We start from the raw sequence: 24,318 nt of genomic DNA on the forward strand, positions 1-24,318 counted from the left end.
GCAAGGAGGTATGTTTCCACTGAATCACTTAATGTATTCCTACAGCACAGCTAAAGAGATGTACACACGTTATCACTAAAATGTAAATATGAAAACATCCGCATACAACTCTCCCTCTATACTTCCTTCTGCTCCTCTGCTGCCAACCTAATAAGTTCTGACACTTCTCAGAGACAATTTAACAATCCCATGTCCAAGATGCTTCTTTCCTATCAATGATAACAAAAAGAAACTTATAAATTGGTTAAGTCACTAGCTGTACATTTTATCATACATTGTCACCTCAGGATATCCAAAAAGCTTAGATGTTACAAAATAATGAACCCTTTCCATAACAAACACAGGCACTTCATAAAAACATACATGTAGATCTATGGTTATAACCCAAAACTGTCTTCCAGATGTGGAGATACTAGCAAAAAGCCCTTCCCTTCACCCCTCCTCTGCTCCCTCCACCATATTAACGACTAAGTATAGGACTACATCTAGCTCTAAGAGGTGGATTAACAGACACCCCCAGAACAATCCTTCCTAAAAACTAACAAAAGGGCATTTATAAAGGGATTATTTTACTGCCTCTACTTTTAATATACTTTGGGAATTGGGGTTTATCCTTTGACACACAGCAATATTAACTAAAATGCACATACAGAATTTTAGTCTAAAGACTCAAGGGCACAGAACCCTTCTCTCCTCACTTCTTCCCTGCCCCTGTCCCTATTCCTGCCCCTAAGTGAAGAGTCAGCATATTCTCCAAGGCATCAGGTTTAACAATTCCATTCCCAAAATACAACCATTCCTATAAATTAACAATACTTAAAGGGTGTTTTTACTTTAACCCTCTACTTTGAACATGCTGTTCACTCTCAAACATCCTGAAGATTAGATGTTTCAAGTAAGGATTTATTTAAGATTTGCCCACTACATACATAGCAGCACTGAAAGAACATTGTGGCCTAGAACCTTTCCTCTTCTTCTCTATATCAGCCTCCTGGAAAGTATAAGCATCTGTAATGCTTAGAGAGGATTTAAAAATTTCGCTTCTTCTCGTTGTTAGAATAGTCTTTCCTATGAATTTAAACACAAAGTGTACACAATACAAAAACAATGTATTTGTTTACTAACTACTTTTGTCATACACTGGCAACCTCTTTTTGTTTGTTGTTGTTGTTTAGGCAACCTCTTTAACATCTAGAAAGACTAGATGTTGTAAATTAGGACTCATTTGTCCTTTATATATACTATATACATAGTTAAGTAAAACAAAATGCAGACATACAGGACAATGGTTAATCCTGCCTAACTATAAACATACTGGTATAAAAGCCCTTTGTGCTTTCTTCTCCTTCCTCCCTGAACCAGCACAAATATTATATAATGTGTACTGCTCTGAGAGGTGGTTTGATCACTTTGATGATCCCATTTTCAAAAGACAAGATTTCATATGAATTTTAACAAAACGATTATCTATAAAATGTGTTCTTTTACTACCTATACTTTTAACATACTTTATGCACTTCTAAACCTCTAGAAAGGCTAGATGTTTCAAATAAGGACTTAAGTTTGTCCACTATATACATAGTAGTGTTGAATAAACTACACACATGTAACAATGGGTTTATCTGAAAGTGGCTTCTGCGTAGGAACATTCTAGTCTAGAACCCTTCATTTGTCACAACTTTACTGCCAACCCAGAGGCTGATAGGCACATGCCACTTAGATGTGACTACAATGTCATCTCTAAAAATCCTTTTCAGAAGCCTTTAAGTGAATTTTAACACAAAGTATACAAAATATGTTAGTTTACTAACTCTTTTGTCATACATTGGCAACCTATTTAATATTTAGAGACTAGATATTATAAAATTAGAACCTATTTGTCCAGTATATATACAACATATACAGTCAAGTTAAATGCACATAACATATAGTGCAATGGATAAGCTGAAATTTCCTAGCACACACTAGCAAAGAATCTTTGGCAATTTCTTTCCTCCCACCTCCCTCAAACCACAGAACAAGCATACTCTTCAGAGAGGTGGTTTAGCAATTCCATTTCCAAAGATAATATTTCCCATCAGTTTTTAAAAGCAAGAAGAAGTGTTTACAAGAAGTGTTACTCATCTTCCACTTTTAAATACATCACGCATTTCTAAATATCTAGAAAGAGTAGATATTTCATATAAGAACTAACTTGTCCACTATGTACACAGCACTGTTAAATAGAATTTCACACACCTAACAATGGGTATAATCTGAGGTATCTTCTAAATATGACCATCATTGACCATCATTTTGGCCTAAAGTATTCCCTCCTTCACTTCCTTCTCTCCCCTGCTAATCCAGTAGACAAATACAGCCATGTGTAATGCTTCAGAGAGCATTGAACAGATTCATATCTAAAAGTCATTTACAGAAGAAACGTTTTCCTTTGAATTTCAACACGATGTGTACAGAATGTGCTAATTTTACTACTTTGCCATACACTGGCAACCTCTTTAACATCTAGAGACTAGATGTTGCAAAACTAGGACTCATTTGTCCTTTATATACACTATATACACAGCAAAACAAAATGCACAGAACATACAAAAAATGGTTTTATCTGAAAATGTCCAAGTATAACACACTAACGTAGTACCATTTGCAACTCTTTCCCTCCTCCAAACCACCGAACAAATATACATACAGTATATATGCTAAGAGGTGGTTTAACAATTCCATTCCCAAGAGTTATTTCCTATGAATTTTAGCAAAAAGATATTTATTTATTTATAAAAGATTTTATTTATTTACTCATGAGAGATGCAGAGAGAGAGAGAGAGAGAGAGAGAGAGAGAGAGAGCCAGAGACACAGGCAGAGGGAGAAGCAGGCTCCATGCAGGGAGCCAGATGTGGGACTTGATTCCGGGACTCCGTGATCACACCCTGGGCCAAGGCAGGCACTAAACCACTGAGCCAGACAGGTGTCCCCAGCAAAAAATATTTAAGGAACAATATTTTACTACCTCTGCATTTAACATATGTTGGGCACTTCTAAACATGCAGACTTTAGATGTTTTAAAATAAGGACTTAATGTGTCCACTGTATACATAGCAGTGTTGAATAAACTGTACACATGTAACAGTTGTAATTTGAAAGTGTCTTCAAAATAAGAACATTCTAGCCTAAGACTAACCCTTCTCTTCCCTCCTTCCTCTAGCAACTCTGTGATAAAATGCTCCAATTTTCAGAAGACAATCTTTCTAGGAATTTTAACACAAAACGTACAAAACATATTCATTTACTATTTTTGTCATACTCTGGCAACCTCTTTAACATCTGGAAAGACTAGATGTTGAAAATTAGGACTCATTTGTCCAGTGTATATACACAGCTAAGTAAAACAAAATGCAGGAACATAGAGGACAATGGTTAGTCTTCCCTTGCTATAAACACACTGGCAGAGTTCTTTGCACCTTCTCCTCCCTCCTCCTTTGAGCCAGTGCACAAACACAATGCATACTATTCAAAGAGGTGGCTTGGCCGTTCCCCCGAATTAAACAGCACTTCATATGAATGTTCAATGAAGATATTTTCAAAATGGCTTTTTACTACCTCTATTTTTTAACATGTATCAGGCACTTCAGAACCTCTAGGAAGATTAGATATTTGAAAAGGTACTTAGCATTGTCAACTATATACACAGTAGTTGAGGAATAAAATGCACACACAAAACAATGGTTATAATATGAAAATGTCTTCTAAATATGACCAGTCTGGCACAGAACCTTCTTTTCTTCCTCCTCAGGGTTGTCTACTTTATGTCCTCTCACCCACTGCACAAACATGGACGTGTGTCACTCCTGATGTCGCTTCTAGAGGTGGTCTAACAATTCCATTTCAAAAAGGCATTTCCAAAAGACATTTCTTTTCTATGATTAAAAAAAAACAACCAAAAAACAAATCGGCATTTACAAGACGTATGATTTTCTAACTCTACTTTATCATGTGTTGGCAACTTCTTTACATCTAGAAGGCCTAGATGTGGCAAAGTTTTCTTTTGAAAAGGTTTGGGGGGTAAGCTGAGAGCAGCTTTTTCATATTTTATGCACAGGCCTTCTATAAATGGCCAGTAAATCTTCCCAAAGGGTGGTCCTATTGGCCAAATGTGGTAGGTACTTCTCCGATTTTGATCTTCCAAAAGCAATGTCTGGTAGAGTGAAGACTAACCACCCATAGCCTGTTAACAAACCTTTCCACCTGTCGTGGACTGGGGCGGGGGGCCGGGGGGGGCTTCACTCACCTTCTAGGCCTGTTAGGGCCCCTGTCCACTGTTCTCCAAAGAAGGTGAGGTTTTGTCCACTTGGGATGGAGCAGTCATCCCAGGGCCCGGATCTGTGGGGCACCAAGGCCCAAGGGTGGCCGAGCTTATGTCCACGGAGACCCGCCTTCTCGGGCCCTCGGAGGCCCCAGCGGCCGGCCACCACCATTCTCACCTGGTCACATCCGACGTCCAAAGGCACCGTGGCCTGGCTGGCTGAGCTCGGCCCGGAGAGTGGGCAGCCAGTGAGGTCTGGGCTCCGAGAGGCCACAGGCATCAGGGCCGGGTGGGGGTGCAGGTGTGGGTGCAGGTGGGGGAGCCTCAAGACTGCTTCAAAGGCTGGGCCTGGCCAGTGGGCAGCCCTGGTGAGGGCGCTGGGTCTCTGCAGGTCCGAGCTCATGACTTTTCCCCGGGCTCCCCCAGTTCACCCACCGCCCTAAGGCCAGAGGGCCTGGAGGGCCCAAGGACAGATGGCCACCCTGTGCTTGTCACCTCCTATAGGAAAGCTTTAGATGAATTATTCTCAAATACCCATTATTCTCAAAGAGATAAAGGACAGAGTAGACAAAGAAACAAAACAAGGAGAATAATTTCTCAATAAATAATGTCAATGAAGAGCTAGAAAATATTTTTTGAAAACTATAAATTTTGAAGCTGAAAAGTATAATCACTGCAGTATAGAATTAATTAGAGGGGTTCAAATTAGAATTTGAACAATTAGAAAAATGAATCCCTGAATTTGAAGGTATGTCAAATTAAATTATCCAGTTTCAGGAGCAAAAATAAAAATGCATGAAAAAATAGAACTTAAGAGACTGTAGGACAGGAGCAACTGGGTAGCTCAGTCAGTTAAGTATCTGCTTTTGGCTCACATCATGATCCCAGGATCCTGGGATTGAGCCCATGTCAGGTTCCTTGCTCAGCAGAGAGCCTGCTTCTCCCTCTCCTGTTCCCCCTTCTTTTGTTCTCTCCCTCTGTCAAATAAATAAATAAATATTTAAAAAAATAAGAGACTGTAGGGCACTGTAAGACTTACTAGCATACACATGCTGGGAATCCCAGAAGGAGAAGAAAGAAAGGAAAGAAAGAATACTTGAAAATATAAAGGTCTGAAACTTCATACTGAAATACATTATAACAGCAATTTCTTAGCAGAAACCATAGAGGCCAGAAAGCAGTTGAGAGGGCATATTTAAATTGCTGAAAGATAAGAACTGTTAACCAAGAATTACATATATGGAAAAAATGTCTTTCAAGAATGAGGGAGAAATTAAAATACTTCCAGATAAGCAAAAGCATACTATTAATGGAATTCATTAATAGTAGACCTGCCCTACAATAAATGCTAAAGAAAATCATTTAAGCTTAAATGAGCACTAGGAATAACTTAAAGCCATATAAAGAAATAAAGAATATCAGTAAAGATAACTACATAAAAAAGTATTTTTGGCTTGTATCTCCTCTTTTTTCTCCCCTATATCACTTAAAAGAGAAATGTATAAAACAAATATTATAAATCTATTTTCATGTGCACCTAATACATAAATATTTAACATGTGACAATAACAATATAAGGGAGGAGGGACAAAGTTAAACTGGAGCAGAAGTTTTGTATATTATTGAACCTAACTTGGTTTTAAGTCAAAAAAGTTATATAAATTTAAGATGTTAATTGCAAGTCCTAGGATAACTATGAAGAAAACATCTAAAAAATACGAAAAAGGAAATGAAGAGAGACTCAAAATGGTACACTAAAAAAATCACACACATACACAAAAGCAGTAATGGAGCGATTAAGAAACAAGTGTATAAATGACGTAGTGAACAAAAAGCAAGATGGTAGATGATGTTCCATAATTACTTTAAATGTAAATGGATTAAATTCTTCAACTTAAAGGTAGAGATTGGCAGAATAGATTAAAAAACATGATTTATCTATATGTTGTCTACAACAGAATCACTTTAGATCCAAAGGAAGAAAATTTAAAGGATGGAAAAATATATGCCATGCAGAGAGTCTATATGATGAAATATTATTCAGCTATGTACAAGAAGGAAGCACTGACATACACTGGATGAATCTTGAACAAATTATGCTAAGTGAAAGAAGCTAGACACAAAAGGCTATATATTGTTTGATTCCTTTTACGTGAAATCAAGAATAGGCAAATCCACATGTAGAAAAATTGGATTTGTGGTTGTGATGGGCTGTGGGTAAAGAGTAATGGGGAGTGGCTTATTAACTGGTTTTTAATTTTAATTAAAGGATTTAATTTAATTTTAATTTAATTAATAATTTATAAATTTTTTATAATTTATAAATTATAATTAATTTTATAAATAATTTATAAATAATTTTATAAATAATTTATAAAATTTAATTTTAATTAAAGGATTTCCATTTGGAAGTGATAAGAAATTTTGGAACTACATAGTGATGATGGTTGTATATTATGAATATACTAAGGTTACTGAATTGTACACCTTGAAATTATTACACTGGTAAATTTTTATGTGTATTTTGCCACAATAAAAAGAAAAAGAATAAATGGAGACTGGCTCCCATGATATTGGAAATAGCAGAAAAGGATTTAAAGTAGCTTTTATAACTATGCCCAATATCTTAATAAAAATATAATAATGAAAGAGTAGTGTTAAAGCCAGATGGCCAGTCAGCAAACTATACCTCAAGACAACTCAATATTGAAAAGGTGAGATGATGATGAGAAATTAAATAATCCTTCATAGGAGTCTAAATAAGAGATAGCATAAGGATGACAGAACTCTATTTGGGGAGGTATAGAGATGATAGCTCTTTTCTCTGCTGCAATCAATAGTCTTGCAACTCTCTCTTTCACCCTTTCACATCTTTTACTTTAGGCTGCTTGAGACTGAAAATTAAAGTGAGATATTGTCAGAGAGGATCTTCTATATTCCTATCTGGGCTTTCAGGGTTGACAGAAACAGGTGTGGTTTGCTAAGATTACTGTGTATGTCATAAATCTTGTCTTTAGATGTTCTTGATACTAATACATTTGGCTTAAAGGAAAAATGGAATTTGAGGCTGAAGAATATCTATGTGTCTCTAAGTACCTTTTTGCTCAGACAACTACCAATTTTTTTTAACCAGGTATTTGGTCATAAAAATTTGCCAGTGACTCAATCTATATTTGTTATTGTGAGGTTAAACATTTAGTCTGCATTAATTCTCAAAAGCTTGCACAAATGCCAATCTGGTTCTTTTATTTTCTGACCGGAAGCCATATGTTAATTCCTGGTTGGTGACAGAAAATATCGAACAATAAAATGTAGAGCTGCAGTTATCAAAGCAAGAATAATACTTTAAAAATATGCAGTATTGAATTCTATAGTAGACTGAAGTTTATTACTCCCAGGCACGAAATCTCTAAATGAACAAAAAGATGGTTAACTTTCTCTTCAGAACAAAAAAAATTGTGAAATCTCATTCTTTCTTATATTGTACTTAATAAACTAATAATTTATTCATTTGATTTCTTTTGTTCAAAAAGCTGAAAGATGTCAATTGAAATTCTAGCCTTTAAAAATTGTTATTTACTTCATACGTGATGATATCTAAGGTTAAAATGTAACTAGATCTGGTTGCTGATCTTGTTATTTGACAAATGAATATCAGATTTAAGACAATGAGCACATAAGTATATTTCTTGGAGGATAAAGTTGTAATTTGTGATATATGTTAATTCATGGTTGGTTACTAAGGAAAGATTGTTGTGTTCAGTTAGTGACATATAATTGCTTCTTTTAAACTTAAAAAAGATAAGGTAATACAAAAGAATTTAAGGTCATGTTTCTTACAATCTGGATTTGAAGTGGGAAAAATCAACAAACACATTAATATGCTAAAAACACAATTTTCTTACTTGCTCCCCAAACTGGATACCAGAAGCCACATAGTTTTCTGATAGTTTGTGTATAGCACAATATAAATTCTCTAAGAGAAAGCCCCTAGTGACTTCATAATGCCACTAATGTCTTTCTTTTCTTTTATTTCCTTTTCTTATTATTAATAGCTTACCACCATCTCTCATTGCTGGTGTGGCAAATTGTATTATTTTCAATTATTTGTTGTCTTCCATATTTTACTCACTTACCTGTAGTTTAATATACTTCCCTATAGCCTAGTATCACCCCATTGCTTGGGAATATGATCTTGTTTAGCCCAAGGAATCTATCTGAACAGATGCTTTAATTGGTTTTGCTTTGCAGCTCTTATTCTTGCTATCTTGAGATCGGCATGTGCCAGAATGTATCTTTTCCTTCAATCTTGAGTCTGGTATGAAAAGACTTGTGGAGCTGAGCCTAGCAGAGCCACAACCATTTGCAGCCCTTATGTAACATGAGCAAGAAATAACTATGTGTTGTTGTAAACTGCTGAGACATCATAAAGTTTGTGATTTGGCAGAAGATGACTAATACGTCAAAGAATAGCAACAAAATAAAACTTATTCCTTTGTCCCATTCTCTCTTCAGTAGACACGTTGATCATCAAAAACAGTGTATGAGACACAGACTTTGCCAAAATTGTGAGTTCCTTGACAGCAGAACTCGGAGCCTTCCTGTTGATTTTGGTACCCCAGTCCTTAGCACAGGCTAAGACACAATGAATATTTGATAAATGGATGGTTATCTGTAGGTACACATTCAATCTTCGTGGTCCCCCCACAGGGGTCCTTTTAACTACTCAAGCTATCACCCTGAGGTCTCTTTACTTGCATTCTCTAAAATCTTTAATTAATCTCTACAATAGAAGTATGGGAAAGAAAATGCTACAGAGGAATAATAATACTATTAAATATAATAGCATACATAGACACAGTCTTTACTTTGTACTAAACAGTAGACTATTTAATCCATTTTCTTCCTTAAGCCTCACAAATAAGGAAATAAATTTGAGTATTTCTTTTTTTGCACAAAGGAGAAAGTAAATTCCAAAGTCTGTAAGTGATAAGGGGTTAAATTTAGAATTTTGAGCCCAGATATTGAATATAGAATTGAATTCTTATACCATTATGTCATCTTACACATCATATTTCAAAGATAAATTGAATCTAAAGTTTTCATAATTTTGTTGTTTGGCATCGCCTTCAAAATAACTTTCTACAAATTGACCAGGGAACAAGTTTCAATCATGTCAGATTCCCTAGGTTGGCAGTGTCTTGGGTCACTTGAGACAGAGAACATCAGAAATCTATTGTTTTGTCTCTTCTCTTGGGTTCACCCTGATTAGCAGGTGATCTTTGAGGAAAGCTTTTATTCTTGACAGTTTTTTTTTTCTGCAAAGTGCAAAAGGATTAATAAGACAATTGCCTGCATTGTGTTTGGAGCTCTGGGGAGCCAAGAGGTGATTTAAGTGCATAGAATTATTCCCTTACATAAGTCAGCACTGAGTTTTTAAAAAGAAACAAGCCCTCTTCAAAGAGTAACACTAATGTGGTGATAAAAATCAACAAGTGCCAAGCAGTTCAGTGAAGTTTAAATGTCTTCCACTGATGCTTGGCTGTGGAAGTCTGCCAAAAGAGAATTGTAGAGCTGAAGTCTGAGCCAGAAAGAATCTTCGAGGCCATAGAGTCTAAATTATTTGTTTTAAAAAATGATAAAACACTCCCAATGTACAAAACCAGTCATTTTAAGCATCTTGCCCAAGGTCACACAGCTGGTTAGAATTAATGCAGCAGAGAAATATTGATGTATGGTAGATACCAAAACATGTATCATCAGATAAGATTGCCAAGGAGAAGGATGAAGGGGTGGATGGGAATAACTTCAATGAAAAGGAAGAATTTGATCTAATTCTGAAGGACTGGCAGGATTTACATTAAATGAAGGAGCAAAGGAGATGTATTTCATGTCATTAAAACTATGTGATCTCAACTTTAGAGGCTGGAATATTCATGGTAAGAAATCATAGCACCTGATACTATAATTTGTTATAGACTCAGTAGAAGTTGTAACACCTATAATTTATGATGGTTTCTTTGCCTCCTATTCCAGTTCTCTCTTCTTTATTTCTGCAAACACATACCCTCTGGCATTGGACTAAATCTTAGGTTCTTGGAAAAGGACATCAAATAAGAAATTAATAAGTTGTTTCCTACACCAAGGAGATAAAAAACTATCACTAGGTTATCGACCCATCAACATAAAATTCCATGTTACTGAGTAGAGGATGAGAACATAAGAGATGAAGAATGAAGGCCATAGTTGTTTAGGGAAGGCAGAGATTGATTCTGGCAGGAGAGATAATAATAGTTACCCAAACCAGCAATTATATTGGGTTTACCATGAGGTAGGCCATGTTCATGGCCTCATCATGAGGGCTTTATATTCATTAATTTATTTAATCCTCACTACTATACCATGTGGTAATTTCTGTCAACAGGAATCTCTCTCTCCCCATCTCGTGACCTATTTTTCTCTGTCTTGTCTGGATTATTAGTATAATCTCCTAAGTGGTAGGATAGTTGCAGTGTGGTACAGAGCCTGATGGGAGCACGAGGCAAAAGGAAAACATCAGTATAATACTGATCCTGTCTTTATTTAAAAATTTGATAAAATTTTTTGCATTATTTAAAATTTTCTCTAGGTTTTTTTTTTTTATTTTTTTATGGAGGTAAACTTGGTACTTAAATTTTTATGTTTCAGGTGTGCCACATTATAATTTAACACCTGAATGTACTACCAAGTGGTCACCACTAAAGATTAGTTAGAATCCACTAGCATACAGTTGACCTGCTTTAATCATTTTGCTTAGCCGTCACTTCCCTGCCCCACTGGAAACCAGCAATCTAGTCTCGGTATCTGTGTTCATTTTTGTTTTGTTTGTTACAGTTTTTTATTTCACTTGAGTAAAATCATATGTATTTGTCTTTTTCCATCTGACTTATTTCACTTATTATAATACCTTGAAATTCCGTCTATGTTTCTGCAAATAGCAAGATTTCATTCTTCCTTAAGACTAATGTTTCATTGTGTGTGTGTGTGTGTGTGTGTGTGTGTTTGTGACATCTTCCTCTATTCACTGAAGAATTTTTAGTGTGTTTCCATTTCTTGGCTATTGTAAACAATTTTGCAAGGGACACAGGAGTGCATATATATTTTTGTATTAGTGTTTTTGTATTCTTTGGACAAATACCCAGAAGAGGAGTAACTGCATCATGTGGTAATTCTAATTTTAGTTTTTGGAGGTACCTTCATACTATTTTCTACAGTGACTACACCAATTTATATTCCTATCAGAGTATGAGGGTTTCCTATTTCTCTACATCCTCTCCAACATTTGTAATGTTTTTTTTTCTTTTTGATCTTGACTGGTGGCGGGTGATATCTCATTGTGGTTTTGATTTGAATTTTCCAAATAATTAATAATGTTGAACATCTTCTAATGTATTGGTTGGCCATCTGTAGTCTTCTTTGGAAAAGTATTCAGATTCTATGCCCATTTTTTAAATTGGGTTGTGTATTTGTTGTTGAGTTGCTTGAGTCCTTTATGTATTGTGGATATTAATTCCTTGTCACATATATGATTTGCAAAAGATTGATTCTGACAGGAAAGATAGTAATAGGAATATTTTTAACAAATATTCCATTAAGTAGATTGCCTTTTCATTGTGATGATGGTTTCTTTTGCTGTGCAGAAGCTTTTTAGTTTGATGTAGTCCCACTGGTTTATTTTTACTTTTATTTCCCTTGCCACTGAGTCAGATCTAAGGAACTATTGCTCGATTGAGCAACTGAGTAAGCAGGAGTTTATTGCCTATATTTTCTTTTAGGAATCTTATGTTTGCAGGTCTTACATTTAAGTCTTTAACTCATTCTGAGTTAGTTTTTGCACATGGTGTAAGATAGTAGTCTTTCTTTTGCATGTGGCTGCCAATTTTCCCAACACCATTTATTTAAGAGATTTCCTTTCTCCAATATATGTTCTTGGCTCCTTTGTCATAAATTAGTTTTCCATATATGTAAAGGTTTAATTTTGTTAAATTAGTAACAACTAAATTAGTAACAACTAATTTAACTAAAATTAATTGAATTTTATTAATCATTACTGTTCTATTTTTTTGTGTGTCTGTTTTTATGTCAATACCACACTGATAACTATAACTTTGGAGCATAGTTTGAAGTCAGGGAGTGTGATACTTCTAGTTTTTGTTGTTCCTCAAGATGCTTTGGCAGCTCAATGTCTTTTGTGGTTCTGTACAAATTCTAGACTTTTTGTTCTCTTCCTATGAAAAATGCCATTGGAATTTTGATTCGAATTACATTCAATATGTAGGTTGCTTTGAGTAGTGTGGGCATTTTAATCTATGAGCATGGAATATCTTTCTGTATATTTGTGGCTTTAGTTTCTTTCATCAATATCTTGTAGTTTTCAGTATATAGGTCTCTGACATCCTTGGTTATGTTTATTCATGGATATTTCTTCATTTTTGATGCAATTGTAAGTGGAATTATTTCCTTAATTTCTCTTTCTGATGATTCGTTATTAGTGTATATAAATGCCACAGATTTCTGTACATTGATTTTATATCTTGTTACTTTCTGGAATTCATTCATTTATTCTAAAAACAGTTTGCTTTTTTTTTTTACAGTGATAGTTTTACTTCCTTCCTTCCTTTCCAATTAGAATTTGTTTTTTAAAAAATGCAGAATTGCTGTGACTAGAAGTTATAGTATGATATTGAATAAAAGTGATGAAAGTGGGCATCCTTGTGTTGTTGATCATACCATGGAATTTAATATTAGCTGAGGGTTTATTATTTGTGGCCTTTATTAGGCTTATATATAGTCTCTCCATACCATTTTATTGAGAGTTTTTATTATAAATAGATATTTAATTTTGCCATATTTTTTCTGCATCTACTGAAGTGATCATATGATTTTTCTTCTTCATTTTGTTAATTTGCCGCATCATATTGATGTATTTGTGAATGTTGAACTATCCTTGCATGCCTGGAATAAATTTCATTTGATCATAGTGTATAATAATTTTAATGTATTGTTAAATGTGATTTGCTAATATTTTTTGTGAATTTTTGCATAAATGTTTATCATTGATACTGGCCTATAAATTTTTTTTTTTTTTTTTTGTGGTGTTCTTTGTTATTAGCATCCAGGTAATGCTGACCTCATCAAATGAGTCCGAGTGTTCTCTTTTGTTCAGCATTTGGAAAGAGGTTGAGACTGATAGGTATTAAATCTTTGAGTGTTTGGTAGAGTTTGCCCATGAAGTCTGGACCTTTGTTTGTTCGAAGGTTTTAATACTGATTCAATCTTTTTACTAGTATTTGATCTATTAAAATTTTCTATTTCTTCATGATTCAGTCTTGGCAGATTGTATGTTTCTAGGAATTTATTCATTTCTTTTAGGTTGTCCAGTATGTTGGCTTATAATTGTTAATAGTCTCTTATGATCCTGTTTATTTCTGTTGTGTCACTTGTAACTCCTATCTTTCATTTCTGATTTTGTTTATTAGAGCCCCTCTTTATTTCTCTTAGTCTAGCTAAAGGTTTGTCAATTTTGTTTATCTTTTCAAAGAACCAGTTCTTGGGATGCCTGGGTGGCTCAGCGGTTGAACCTTTGGATCTGGGCCTGATCCAGGGTATGGGGATTGAGTTCTGAATCGGGCTTCCTGCCAAGAGCCTTCTTCTCCCTCTGTCTGTCTCTGTCTCTCTCTGTGTGTCTCTCATGAATAAATAAATAAAACTTTTTTTTTTTAAACCAGTTCTTAGTTGCATTGATCTTTTCTATTGTTGTTGTTGTTGTTGTTGTTGTTGTTTTAGTCTTTGTTTCCAATTTGGTCTTCATTATTTCCTTCCTTCTACTGACTTTGGGCTTCCTTTATTTTTTCTAGTTTCTTTAGGTGTAAAGTTAGATTATTTTATATCTTTCTTGTTCTTTGAGGTAGGCCTGTATCACTATGATCTCCCCTCTTAGAACCACTTTTGCTGTATCAAAGATTTTTTGGTATGTCACATTTCTGTATTTATTTTTCTCAAGGCATTTTAAAAAAGATTTTATTTGTTTGACAGAGAACATGCATGTGAGAGAGAGAGAGAGAGAGAGAGAGAGAGAGAGAGAGAGAACAAGCAGAGAGGGGCAGAAGGACAAGCAGACTCCTTATTGAGCAGGGATCCCAATATGGGGCAGTATCATGACCTGAGCCAAAGGCAGATGCTTAACCAACTAAGCTATCCAGGTGCTCCTCAATGCATTTTTTAAAAAGAATTCTCCTTTGCTTTCTTTGATGACCCATGGTTGTTGGATAGTATGTTTAATCTCCAGACTTTTGTTGTGATTTTTCTAGTTTTCCTCTTATAATTGATTTCCAGTTTCATACCATTGTAGTTGGAGAAAAAGCTTAATATGATTTCAATCTTCTTGAATTGTTTGAGACTTGTTTGTGGCTCTTTCCTGGAGAACGTTCCAATTGCACTTGATAAAATGTGTATTCTCTTGCTTTTAGATGGAATGTTGTGCATATATCTATTAAATCCATCTGGTCTAATATGTTTTAGGATGATACTTCCCTAATAATTTTCTGTTAGGATGATCTGTCACTGATGTAAGTAGAGTGTTAAATTTTCCTACTGTTATTGTATAGCTGTCAATTTCTCCCTTTAGGTTTGTTAGGATTTGCTTTATATATCTTGATACTCCTATGTTGGGTGCACATATATTTATAAATGTGTCTTCTTTTTGAATTGACCCCTTTATCATTATGTAATACTCTTCTTTGTCTATTATTACAGCCTCAGTCTTTTTTTTTCAGCCTCAGTCTTAAAGTCTATTTTGTCTGCTATGAGTATAGCTATACCAGTATTCTTTTTGTTTCCATTTACATAGAACATCTTTCTCCACCTCTTCATTTTCAGTCTCACTTGTGAAGCGAGTCTCTTTTAGGCAGCATATAAATGGGTCTTTTTTTTTTTAATCCATTCTGCCACTAAACTGGAAAGTTTAGTCTGTGTATACTTTAAGTAAATGCTGAAAGGTATGTGTTTAATGCTATTTTGTTAATTGTTTTCTGGCTGTTTTTGTAGCTCCTCTTTGTTTCTTTATTCTTTTTCTGATTACCCTTGTGGTTCAATGGGTTTCTTTACTGTTAAATGTACATTTCTTTTTCATTTTCTTTTGCAAATTTACTATAGATTTTTGCTTTGAGGTTAATATGAAGCTCTCCTATAACTTCCTATGTATATAATGTTCTCTTCTGAGTTGATAGCAACTTAATTTTGAACACATACTAAAACTTTTTTTTCCTCCCCCTGCCATGTTTTTAAAAAAGATTTTATTTAGGGATGCCTGGGTGGCTCAGTGGTTGGGCATCTGCCTTTGGCTCAGGGCCTGATCCCAGATTCCTGGGATCAAGTCCCACATCGGACTCCTTGCATGGAGTCTGCTTCTCCTCTCTCTGCCTGTGTCTCTGCCTCTCTCTCTCTCTATGATATTCATGAGAGACACAGAGAGAGAGGCAGAGACACAGGCAGAGAGAGGAGAAGCAGGCTCCCTGAGGAGAGCCTCACACCCTCACCACATTTTATGTTCTTGATGACATTTTATATCTTTTTATTTTATGCATCTCTTAACTAATTATTTCAGTTTCAGTTAATCTTACTATTTTTGTCTTTTAACTTTTATACTTGCTTTATAAGTTATTTACTTTGACTATATATTTACCTTTTTTAGTGATATTTTTACTTTCATTAACTTTCTTGTTATTAATTTTTTTTGCCATTTTAAAAAATTTAGGGATATTCCTTTAGCCTTTATCGTAAGGCTCATTTAGTACCGATGAATTCCTTTAGCTTTTGCTTATATGGAAAACCTTTAACCTCTCCTTCAATTCTGAATAATAATATTAGTGGGTAAAGAATTCTTGGTTAGAGGTTCTTTTTTCCTATCAGGACTTTGAGTATAGTGTGACCTCTCTTCTGTCTTGGAAAGTTTCTGTTGAAAAATCTGATGGCCTTATGGGATTTCCCTTGTATGCAATAAGTTGTTTTTCTCTTGATACTTTTAAGATGTTTTCTTTAGTTTTTGCCATTTTAAATATAATATGTCTTGATGTGTTTCTCTTTGGGTTTATCTTTTTTGGAACTCTGGACTTCATAGATCTTTAGGTCTATGTTTCCTTCTCTAGATAAGAAGTTTTCAGCTTTTATTTCCTTTTTTTTTTGTAAAGGTAATATTTCTTTTTTAAAAGATTTTATTTATTTAATCATGAGAGACACAGAGAGAGAGAGGCAGAGACACAGGCAGAGAGAGGAGAGAGAGGCTCCTCAGGGAGCCTGATGCAGGACTCCATCCCGGGACCCCAGGATCACACCCTGAGCCAAAGGCAGACACTCAACTACTGAGCTACCCAGACACCCCTCAGCTTTTATTTCTTCAAATAATTTTTTTCTTTTCCTTCTGGGGCCTCTAATATATGACTGTTATTCCAGTTGATTATGTTCCACATGTCCTTTAAATTTACTTTTTATTTTTTTTTCTTTTTTTGCTGCTTTGTCTGGGTGAATTCTATTTCTTTATCTTCCAGCTTGCTGATCTTGTCTTCAGGCTCATCCAGTCTGATGTTGAACCCCTGTAGTTTATTTTTTGGTTCCATTATTCTATATATTCCTCAGCAGTAACACTTGTGTTTAGAACTTTCTTCTTCTTCTTCTTCTTCTTCTTCTTCTTCTTCTTCTGTCTTTTTCTTCTTCTTCTTTTTAAGATTTTGTCTTTTTATTCATGAGACACACACATACACACACATACACACACACAGAGAGGCAGAGGGAGAAGCAGACTCCATACAGGGAGCCCGACATGGGACTCGACCCCAGGTCTCCAAGATCACGCCCTGGGCTGAAGTTGGCACTAAACCGCTGAGCTACCAGGGCTGCCCTGTTTAGAACTTTCTTATATTTTCTGTTTCCTTGTTGAGGATTTCATGGTGTTAATCTATTTTTCTTCTGAGTCTGGTGATCACCTTTATGACTTTGAATTCTTTATCAGGTATTTTGCTTACTTTCATTTCATTAATATCTTTTTCTAATATTTTGTCTTGTACTTTCATTTGGAGCATATTCCTCTGTCCCTTCATTTTGCCTGATTCTGTTTGTTTATATGTATTAGGGAAATCAGTTACATCATGTTTTTTTTTTGTTGTTGTTGTTGTTCACATCTTAGAGTTTTAAAGGAGCTGCTTTGTGTAGGAAATTTCACATAGCACCCCAAAACACAATCCCCTCTGACTACCAAGAGTGCAAGGGTTGTCCTATATATGGGATGCACTTGCTTGTCTGCTATGGTAAGATTAGCTGCTGTGGCGTGGGAGTGGGTGGGACTATCACGCAGCCTAGCTGTGTTGTGCAACAATGTTGGGGTGCATGTTAGTGTGGGCAGTTGCCTGGCCTGGCAGCAGTGTGTGGTTTTGCTGCATGGGTGGGTAATGTTCTCAACTGGTTTTGCCCCCTGGCTCTAGCAGGTTAGATGAATTGTTTCAAAATGAGTACCAACCTTAGCAAGGTAGGATGAGGTTGCAAATATGGCACTTACGAGTAACTCTGGACAAAGTCCCAATGATTTTGTGCCTTCCTTGTAGGTGCTTTAAGATTAGTGAGTCTTGGGATCCCTGGGTGGCGCAGCAGTTTGGCGCCTGCCTTTGGCCCAGGGCGCGATCCTGGAGACCCGGGATCGAATCCCACATCAGGCTCCCGGTGCATGGAGCCTGCTTCTCCCTCCGCCTGTGTCTCTGCCTCTCTCTCTCTCTCTCTGTGACTATCATAAATTAAAAAAAAAAAAAAAAAAAAAGATTAGTGAGTCTTCTTCATATATAGTTTGGGTGTTTTCAAATTGGTGTTTTTGCATTGTGTGCAGGGGCGAGTGTCTAAGGATAGCCATTTAAGAATGGGTACCCTATTTGCTACAATTCTACAGTTTTCCTGGATATAATCAGGATGTTTTCATCCAGATGTAAAACTAACCTGGATGTTAGTTTTCAAAGCCCATTGTTTAGGGGACTCATCTGTCTTTTGTAAGATCTAAGGATTGGGGTGTTTAATATGGAACACAAATTCTTCATTTCTCAGGGAAAAATTCTATGTTTTTGACATCCTCCCGACTATGGATCTCTATACATGGTGTGGGTTTTTGAATGAGATAATCTTCACCTACCAATCTTGCTTTTCTTTTTGGTCTTTGTTGTGAAGGCTCTGTTCATGCAGTTTTGTTTTTTATTTTTCAGAGATAATTATTCCATATGTTGTTGTATTCATGGGATGGAAGAAGTGAGTTCAGGATCACCCTATGTCACCATCTTGAACCCAGCTGAATCTATTTTTTATCTTTAAAAATAATTAAAATATTAGCTTGTTTTCTGCTTTTTAAAATATATATACACTGTGAAAAGATTCTCCCTATTTAGTTAATTAACACATCTATCTTACATATTTATCTTTTGGTGGGGGAAACCTTAAGTTTTACTCTCTGCAAATTTCACTTATGTAATACAGTTAGCAATTACAGTCATCATGTTTTACATTAGATCCTCAGGTCTTATTCTTGTTCTACCTGAAAGATTTTGTCTTTTATTTTACCTTTTACCTCTTTCTGTTTCCTCCAGCTCCTAGCACCTGGCAACTACTTTTTTTTTTTTTTTCACCTGGCAACTACTTTAATATTCTCTTATGAGTTTCACTTTTTTTGTGCAGTGATGGTAGGGGGAGTTCCACATATAAGTGATACCATACAGTATTTGTCTTTCTCTGTCTGACTTATCTCACTTAGCATAATCCCTTCAAGTTCCATCCATGTTGTTGCAGATGGCAGAATTTGCTTCTTTCTTATGGCTGAATATTATTTCATTGTATGTATACATCATGTCTTCCTAATCCATTTATTTCTTGATGGACACTGAGGTTGTTTCCCTATCTTGGCAATTGTGAACAATGCTCAGTGAATATGGAGGTGCAGGTATCTCTTCAATATTATGTTTTAATTTCCTTTGGATAGGTGTTCAGAAGTGGGATTGGGTAGTTCCATTTTTAATGTTTTGGTTTTTCACAGTGGCTGCACTAATTTACATTCCAATTTTATTTGGTTTCTTTTTTTTTTTTTTTTTGGTAAGCCCTAGATTTTGCAACTCAGGTAAATGTCTCTCTCACCTCACCTTATTCTCATCAGTCCCTGATGAAGGACTCCCACCAATTACAAAATAGTTGGTTTAACAATTGTTCTACCCGATAGGGTTGTCATTGTCTGGCATTAGTCCCATGCCATCTCTGAACTAATCATTGATGCTTAAGAGGAATGGAGTGCTCTCATCGGGCTCTGATGGTGGGTGGGATCAGTCCCATTCCAACTTCTAAGGATGTGAGAGAAGGCTTCCCAGAAGTGAAGTCTGAAATGAAGATTCTTAGTTGATATCATTGGGGGTTACATCAGGAGAGAGGGACAAGGAAGTGGGAAGTTGATAAACAAGAATGTGGTTTCAGGTGAAGACCAGGTTCAGCATGATCCCACTCAGTGAGACCAGGAGCTCACCTTTTATAACCCCACGCTGGTCATTTATTGGGTGAGGCCTGGTGCTGGTAGAGGGAGGTAGCTCTGCTGGACTGAGGACAGTTCTTTAGGGAATGAGGCAGCTGTACATTGTTACTGGCCAACACATACAGCAGCTAGGGATGGCCACATGTACCAGTGAACAGGTCAGGCCATCAGGGCAGGGCTCCATCAGTCTCTAGTAAGAGGCATGGTCTTGAAAGATAAAATTTCAGAAAGGAAAATGGGTGCTGCTCTAGCACTTAGCAGATGTCCTTTGTATTTAGCTCTTCAGCAAAAGAAATTAAGTTGATCATCACTTAATGACATCTCTTTCGATGAGAAGTTATAACATGCAATTTCATATGTTTGATCCGGAATATTGAAAAGTAGAAACAGATGCTCAAGCTGCCTTCTTGGTGCCTGTCTTTTAAGTAAAAGCTTTGAGCAGAGAGTCAATAAGCAGTGATGCTCACCTCCTTGTCTTTGCCCAAACCACCTACGTCACAGAATGCCAGTGAATCATGCTGACAGTCTATGTGCAGGCCTGGGAATAGCTTGATAAGGTAGAATTATGAACAAAATGGACTTCTTCCTTAAAAATTCCATTAGGGGAAGTGTCATGGCATTTAGAGTTCCATATACTGGGGAAACTGCCCTGGTGGAGTGAACTGCAATTGGGAGAGGAAAGAAGAGACCGCTGTCAGCTGCAGGCCATGCCAGGGAGTCTGCATAAATGGTCTTCTGTCAGCAAGGGGGGAGCCCTGTCACCCTTTCATTAGCAGTAATTGAATGTCTACAGAGGCAGTAATTACAAATACCAGCCAGGCTTCACAGGCTCATCTGTCTTTGTTTATCATCACAGTAAGGGTATTGATCATTACTAGGGCCCTCCTTTCCTTTGGATAGGGACAGGGAAATTGGATTAATAAGGCCTGGCATGTATCATGTAACATGTGCTTGCATGGAAAAGGCAGATCAGAAGTGCTGAGAAATGGTGAGCACTTCATTTCCTGGGAGTCCTGCTAACGTTCTTTAGTGCTTCCTTTGTAGGGGCTTATACTTGGATTCGCCATCATCTAAGTATCCTGGCTTTTGATGGAGTCACAGAACTCCAGAGATTCAAAGTTAACTGAGTAGCTCCCATCTTAATTCACCTTTCTGCAGGTAGCACCTAAATAAATAGAGAAGAAGGGAGGAAAGGAGGGAGAGAAAAAGAGAATGTATATTTAAATATATATTTAAATGTATATACACACATATATGTGTAAATATTTTAGAGAAAGATAATGTACATAGGGTAAGGGCAGAGGAAGAGGGAGAGAAATCCTCATGTAGACTTCCTGCTGATTTGGGGCTTGATCCCAGGACCCTGAGATCATGACCTGGGCTAAAACTAAGAGTTGATACTTAATCTACTGAGCCACCCAGGCACCTCTGGAGAATCAATTTTTAGCAAATTGCCAAGTGATGCTGTGGCTACTGGTCCAGGACCACACTTTGAGAACCACTGGATTAGAGCATCCCTATTTTGCAAACCTTAATGAAGAAACAGATGTAGGAGTGATCATCAGTGCTTTTAAAGTCACACAAAAAAGAGACAGCTAACTGAATTCTATATGCCTGATGGAAGTACAAAAAAACCACCGATAAGAAATGTCAAAATACTAATCACAAATCAATCAAGCCAGGTCTAACTACCAGTTTACAGGAGTTACAGGGGACAGAGAAAACAAGTTAAACATTGTTGCCACAGGGGCAAAAGAAATGTGCACAAGTGTTGTTTCCCATTTCTTACTTCCTCTTTTTATCCACCCACTCCAGTTTGGTTTCTCTTCTTTCCATTTTTCTTAAACTCTCTTTGACAAAGAAAAGAAATCTCCATATTTGCAGATTGATTAGTCTGTTCTTATATTACTTGACCTCAGAAGAACTGGGCACTGGACCATTCCTTCCTCATTGATTCACTCCTCCTTTGGCGTATTAGTCAAGATTGAGTCACTGCCATAGGAAATGATCACAAATCTCAGTGACTTAACAAAATAAAATTTTATTTTTTGCTCACTACACTATCCATTGTTATAATAATGGGGAAAGTGATAGGCAGGATTGTGCAGGAGATTTTTATGGGCCAGGCTTGGTGTAACATATATCACTTCCACGCAGATGCCATTTGCTATTCCTTGGTTCTTCCTGGATGCAAGGGGCGCTAAGAAATGTAATTACAGGCTGGGCATTTGTTTCCCGCCAATAACTGCATTATGAAGGATGAGTGTGAGTTTGGTGAGCAACTTGCCATGACACGGGGTGGAGAGGCAGGCTTCAGTCAGATCATGTGTGCATGTCTGCAAAGCAGTACTCAACATACTTCCTCCTCAGATCCCATCTCTGCTTTGGCCAATGGGGGTCATTTGCCCAGGTCACCCTGATTTCTTCCATTTAGGGTCTTATCTCCTTATAAAGGCATCTGACAAAGATTTATTGGGGGCCCCCAGAGCACTTTTGCACCTAGAACTTCCCTAGAAAATGGACCATTTAATTCAAGATAACCTCTTACAAGACCCCATTAGAATCTTAATTAACCTAATACAGAGGAACTGCATTTCTTAGTGGGAGGCACATTTTTAATGATTTCATATTTAATATATTCTCTGTGCTCCTTGGGGTCTATATACTCTGGGATACTTTGAGTCATACAGGGAATATCATTACCTAGCATTGCACCATGATTCTACAATTCTTTCTATATGAAATTTAGAAAAAAAAACCAATATTATGAGTACAACATTTGTAGACAATTAATGGCTTTATTCCATGTGGATGTTAAGTCTTTTAATTTTAAAATCGTAAGAGCTCTCTCACCATACTTCTTTTATCTGGAGGCAGATTTGTTATGTGGTAGGTCTCTTGATAATGTCTCCATTTCCTCACAGGGGCTGGCTCAGAGCCAAATATGTTCTGAGGTTCCCACGGGACAGGGAGCACTAGACATAGCCAGGCAATGCCCTTTGCTTAAAGAGCCCCCCAGATGGGTTGCAAAATGAAGAGTTATCATGCTCTTCTTGGCTGGAGTATGATAATTCAGCCCTTGGAGAATGTCTCCTTACAGATGGCCCAAGTCTCCTCTCTTGTGAATATGCTTTACTCTAAAAGATTTAATTGGTAGGTGAGTGCCATCAACATAAGATCTGCGTCTGTTCGTGATAACTGAAATTCTCAGAGCACTCTGCTGCCTCTCAATTCTTGAAATAGCATTGCCCTAAATCATTCACAACCCTTGCACTAAAGTTCATGAGAAAATGCAAGTGGCAAGGAGTAGTGTGTAGCCCATATGTAATGACTAGATTGAGAGTCTAACTATGAAGGGCCATCCCAGTGACCGAGTTCCTCATAGGGTTGGCTGAGGCATTGGTTGAGACTGCATTGCACCCTAGCTCTTCCCTTTGCCCAGTTGTGCTTTTTCTCCATCTCTTCCTCAGGTGTTCTCAAGAGCACTCTTCTACAGTCCTCTTGTATGCTGATGTCTAGGTCAAGATCTGCTTCCTTCGTCTGACTGAGGAGTTCACAATCTATGGGACCAATGAGGAAGAAGCAACATGCAAATCTTCTGCTCTTGTTCTTCCTTTCTCTAAGATAAGAAAGAATGATCCTTGTCCCAAATGGGAGAAAAGATGGGTAATTTCTACTTTGTATACGTGAGATATGATAGAATGTTCAAAGACCATTTATTCTTTCCCCATATCTCTTTCACAACATCTTTCCCTGTACACTTGTATAGTGCCTTGATTTTAATTTCAAATGGTGGATGGGGCTTTCAGCAACTCTCAGGTAGACATTACATATTCTACCGTGGATCTAAAAGGCCAACTCCCAAGTAATAGGTTTTGGAGGATCAATAATGAAGTTGTTCCCAGACTTGCTGAAGCAGGTTTTACATTTATAATGTAAAAAACAAAAGGCTCAAAGAAAGAAGTGAGTTCATCTAAAGAGAGCTAGATTACATCATTAAACCTTTAATTAACCTGATGGTTTTGACTTAAGAAAATCAATGGAGCATTCTCACTTCTAGGAAAGAAAAACTTTAATATTTTATGTGCCAACATTTATCTTTTTTTTTCTAGTATAGCATGCACTTTCTCTGGTGGATGTCTGTTCGGCTTGTTTTCCTCTCAAGATTTAAAACTAGAAAATTTTTTTGTTGTTTACTGGAAATTGGTAACTATATTTGGAATAAGATTTTGAAAGACTTTAAAACTTAAAACTTGGCAGAAAGTAGGATATCTAGTGTTTTGATTCAAGAGTCTTGGCTGTATGGGGAGGGGGTTAGGAGGGCATGAAAGCATTTTTACGTGGATATAATTAGGTTTGATTTTATTCCTTTGGAAGACTTTTGAATTTTTCTGATGAATATTTTAATAGTTCACTGGATAGCAAAGTACTGCACTA

The sequence above is a fragment of the Vulpes vulpes genome, chromosome 9, assembly GCF_048418805.1.
Source record: "Vulpes vulpes isolate BD-2025 chromosome 9, VulVul3, whole genome shotgun sequence".
Lineage (NCBI taxonomy): Eukaryota > Metazoa > Chordata > Mammalia > Carnivora > Canidae > Vulpes > Vulpes vulpes.